Source organism: Oryzias melastigma, linkage group LG1 (genome assembly GCF_002922805.2).
Source record: "Oryzias melastigma strain HK-1 linkage group LG1, ASM292280v2, whole genome shotgun sequence".
NCBI classification, from domain to species: Eukaryota; Metazoa; Chordata; class Actinopteri; order Beloniformes; family Adrianichthyidae; genus Oryzias; species Oryzias melastigma.
In genome coordinates this window covers 1,057,016-1,062,391 of record NC_050512.1, presented here as the reverse complement: position 1 = coordinate 1,062,391, position 5,376 = coordinate 1,057,016, and positions in this window count along the sequence as shown.

Here is a 5,376-nt window from a genome sequence, read left to right as displayed (position 1 = left end):
AGCTGACATCTGGATCAGAACCATACGGCTGGACATTACCCAGATTGATGGATGTTTTTATGTAGCAGTGGTGAAGATTTACGCTAGCAAGACACAGAGCTATTATAATCAGAGAGGGAGGGATCAGGGGCGGAGCTTCAAAAGCCACGCCCCCTCAGAGGAGATTTTGGAAACAGGCTTTCAGATCAACATGAAAAAAGTCTTTTAAAGACATTTAGGTTTTTAGATTTTGACTAAAAATCTCATAGTCATCATTAAAACACCACTGGGAACGTTTTTTTGTATTAAAAAAATGTCTTAGTGAACTCTAAGGATCACAAGATACAGTGGACACATTCTACCACACAATTTTTATCTTCTGACAAAAACCGCTAAATGAAGTGCTTGAGTTTGTTCTGAGTGCTTAATGTCTTAAACGATGTTTATTGTTAAAGAAAGTTAAAAAAAATATTTTAAGGCTCATTTGCAACTGTGCTTATGGTCGACCTCTGATTAGAAAATTGTAGCTTCAGTTTCCGCCTTGCCTCCCATGTGTTGAAGTGTTCTTGGGGAAGACACTGAACTCCACATTGCCTCTGGTAGAAGTGTTCAGCAGCAGAGCCACTGTCAGTGTGTGAATGTGTCTGTGACTGTGAAGCACTTTAGCCTTTGAGGAAGGTAGAAATGCGCCATATAAGTATACGCCAGTTACCATGTACGGATGAATACAGCTGCATGTGGGTGACAAATGGTCAAACCTGTGCAGAACAGGCAGATGACACGCATGAAATATCAAGGTTGTAGAATGCTCAGTGAACCTGTAGAGAGGAAATGTTCATGGACATTTTTTTACAGGTCATACTGAACCCTTATACAACGTGGAAGGGTAAGTGAGGGGGAAGTAGGTGAGACACAGGCGTGTTGTGTGGACTGTAAAGTTTATCATCCTCCACTTCCTCAGTGGATTGTGAAGGGGAGTGACTAAGTGCAGTTAAAATGATACGTGCGTGCTCCTTGCTGCAGCCTGACAGTTAGAAATGAAGAACTCAGACAGTCAGAGCATCGTACTGTATGTGTGGAGGTCCTATGGGCGTCCTACGTGCACTTATGTATCACCTCCACATCCTCTTCATGCACGGTCAGTAAGAAGCCAGCACTCACACCTTAATAACGACTAGAGTGTGGCATAAGAACACCGTACAACAGCATCTTCTGTACATCATAAGTGTGTGTAACTTCATTATCCTGGAGAATACTTCATGATACACTCACTTCACGCACAACAATGGTACGTTCCATTTTCATGTCGTTCCTTGAGGTGAATGCACGAGTCTCAAGGGAACTGTGAGACACACCTGCACTCCCTACAGGATGCAGTTGCTTCTCTCCATGACCCTCCCCTGACAACCCCAAAACCTGCACAGCCATTTAGGTCAACCTCCCTTTGGCGTACAGGTACACTGGACTAAAGTTTAGTCTACAGTCACCTATATTTTGAACACTGATTCTAGATTTGTGTGTTTGACATTCTATTGTAATGTATATTGAAACCCTCTTGAGCAGGGGTGCTCAAACGTTTTTGTTTTAAGGGCTAAAATCTGAATGGGATCCCGGTCTGCGGACCAAATACAATATTTTTCTGCATGTCATGAAATAAAAGGAGAAAATAAAGAATATGGCTTAGTCTATTTATTTTGATCCTGTATTCATTAAGGTAGCACACATTAATAAGAATAAAAAGTAAGAAACATTTATCTTTGAAACCTTTAACATCAGGGCCTCACTGGATATTTTTAATTGAAAAATCAGAACAAGCTAAAACAAACTTTCTTCCGTGAAAACATCCGACTAGGATCCTAATGAGAGTCGTGGATCTGCTCTTTGAATTTATCCGTTTGCTGTTGTCGCTCCGTCTTAGCTAGCTGAAAAAAGCCACTAAAAGCATCAGAAGAGACCGTGAAGGATCTTAGGAATTTCTAACACAACAAAGCTCAGGGCTGACTCACTTGGGGGTTGATTCACCCATAGCTGCAGGCAAAGAAAGTGCTGACAGCGCCACCAGGAGGCCGAAAGTAAATTACAGCTGCAGAGTTTTAGAACATCAAAGAGAATCAACAGGAAACAGGTAAGGGATTTTAACTAAACCCTCTGCAGCTTCTACAGCCACGACTTGGCGGGCAAAAAGAAAACCTTTGCCGGGACAAATTTGTTCCCACTTTGGGTCCCCATACTGTAGACAAACTTATTGGAAAACTGGATGGGCACTTTTAACAGTCAGCAACAATTGCAGGAGACAGTTGTTATGAGTCACACGTCAATCCATGATAGAGTTAAATGTCCATAAAGAAACACGGGTATACACTGTGGACTCACTGGAACTTTTCTGACATAGGAACAAACATTTTGGAAATTTGAGTCAATTTTAGTCTCACAAATACCGCAAACGTCAGGCAGCATAACAAGGAAAGTTCAAGCTATTTGTGAGATTATCTTGTTTTACTCATCAAACCAAAAAATACCATCTAGAATTTTAAGATTGACTTGCTGGTGTGACACAGTAAGTTTCTCCACTCCACAGTGATATCTCCCAGCATCCTAAGCCTCTTAACAGTCACAGTTAGGCTCCATCTTCACCACTGAACTTCATGCTGAATCTCCCTTGATGGGTCTTAGCAGAGTTTGGACAAGTCTTCCCACTGGAACAGACTCCCTTACAGAAATACATACTGTTGTACTCTGACCTGTTTCCTGAGGTCCTGTTTTCAAAACAAGGGATGGAGACCTTTCCGCCAACATATCCACTCAACTTCAGCTCAGCTGGGCTCTTAATGCAAAAACCTGCTGGATAAAACGAAGAGCCTGGAAACCTTTGACGGTCTCATCAAGAACACATCCCATCAAGTGGTGAACACAAGTTTAAGCTAAGGGGCGTATCTTTTAAAATTAGATACTCATTCATTCCCCCTTTGCCTTAAAAGTAATATGAAGGGACTGAATCCTATAGTTCTCATTTGAAGGCAAAAACTAGTGAAGAGGACAGCATCGAAACTGAAGGAGTATCAATGAGTAGAGGTGAAGCCCTGCAATAACAGGATTGTAAGAGAGCCACACAAGGGAGAGAAAACAAGTCTTTAAAAGTACCAGCTACAATGCAAAAATCTGCTTTTTTGGTTTTAGTGCATGAGCCTTCACTAATAAAGAGTGTGTTGAATTGACGGTACTTCAGGAAAAAAACACAAGTATGATTAGGTAGAACAAGTGGTGCCTATACTCTGCAACAATTCCTTTTGCTCAAAATCTCCAAACAAAACATGCACAGAGTGAAAATTGCAATCTCAACACAGGAATTGTCGCATTTTGTTTTTAATCCAAAGTGAATTTAAAAAAAATAACAATACTCTACTAATAACATCTTGTATGCCCAAATCTTTTGAGTAGAAATACAAAACCCACCTGTGAAACATGAAATTGTGATGACAACAACAATCTTCATTGCTGTTCCAGTTAAAAAACACATTTTTCCAAGATGTTACTCCACGGTAATTGTCCAAGTTTACTCCATAAAACCAAAATCTTTAAAGGATGACAAAAATATAAATCTATATATTTTTTTCAATTCAGCCAGACTATGGGACCAGTTCAGTCTGAACTTTCTTTCAAAGTTAAAGACATGGTCCTGTTCTGGTATGCTGAAGTTGATTTTGAATAGGAAATGTGGAGCTCATCTTCTCAAATCTCCGTTTTTCTCTGATTGGAAGAACCAGCTCATGACTTCATAAAGATCATAAAGTCTTCAGTGTTCCAGTCGGGCTCCTCCAGCAATATCTGTGTGCCTCACAACATCTACAGCACAGTAAGCCAGAGGGCATCAAACAGAGTGCCGGTCTGCTGACTGTCATGCTGGGGGGTCAACAGGAGGACTGCTGCACACAGCAGTGATGCTACACTGGATCACTTAAGCTCAAATAATGCCTGTGTAACATGTTACAATCTTTTCTGATTTATTTATTTTCTCAAACTATGAGAAGTTCAGTGAGAAGTGAGTCCGATAACGAGGGAAACATTCTAAAACTCAGATCTGGATGCGGGCAGGGGCGCCTGGTGGCCTCCTGGGCGTCGGTGGTATGGGGTACGCGGTTGGGTGGAGGTCTGGCTCAGCTTGGGGAGTGGTCTCCTTGCTTGCGCTGGGGGGGCTGGCGTGGGGCCCTGTCCTGGGGGGTCCCCGCCTGCGTGGGCGGGCAGCTCGCCTACATTTGGGGGCCGGGATCTCTCCCTCTCTGGCTCTGGAACGGGTTGGGGCAACCCCCTCGGGGCCCGCCCTGGCTCTGGGCGGCGCCCGTCTTTGCAGCGGGGTCTGGAGGAGTGGCAGAGGAGTGGGTGGTCTGGCCCCGTCTGGTGGGGGAGCGTTCTGTGGGGAGCGGGGGTCTCATTAGGTACAGGGCCTGGGGGCTCTGGCTTGTTGAGTTCTCCACTGAGACATCGGTGGGGGCCGCGGCTGGTCTGGCTCCCTAGGTCCCGTCGGTGCCTGACCAGTGCACCCATGGGAGAGGTGCTTGGGGGCGGGGACTCAGATTTGTCCCTGGGACTGGCTCCTTCTTGCGGAGCAACGCAAGTTTTTAGTTACGCGCGCTCCAGACGTGGAGGCCAGGAATTCTGGTGTGCGCGCGTTTGCATTGACCTTTCAGTGAGCGCGCTGATCTCAGCTCAGAAATGAAGGAGGTTCTGTAAATACAGAGATTTGAAACTGAATAAAAATAGGTTTCTCTGGTTCAGAGTTTCGCAATTATTTTAACCCCCCCCCCAACTTTTTGCTGCAAATATCATTAGTATCAGTTAATTTGCTCAAGTTAAATGTATGTCCCCTGAAAATATTGAACCTTTATTACCATTAAAGATTTTTTTTAAAACTTCTAAATAATCCGTTTTATTAATTTTTCTCTGTTTTTTAAGAATCCTTCCAAACTTTCAGACAAAGTAAAATCAAGTCTTTCCTTGTTTCCCTCCACAGTAGTGATGAATTCTGTCTTCTCTCAGAGATTCAGTTCTTTGGTTCACTGTCAACAGTGGCTCTTTCTGCTACCAAATGGATTTTTAGGTTGTTTTTGCTAAATTTAATTTATTATCAACTGTAGGATTATGCACAACATCCATAACTAATGTAAACATGTTTTTATTCCCCCCAGAGGGGCGCTCCCCACCATTTGAGAAACACTGCTCTAGTCAGTCGATATGTGGTTTCTTCAGTCGTCTGTATCTGCTGTATGGTCATGGTTATTACTTTATTTATTCATGATTGATTTTTTTACATTCATGTTTTAAAATGAGTTAAATAATTAATTTAATTCATTATTTCATGTTAAAAATAAAGATATTTGAGAACACTGGAATGTTTTATCA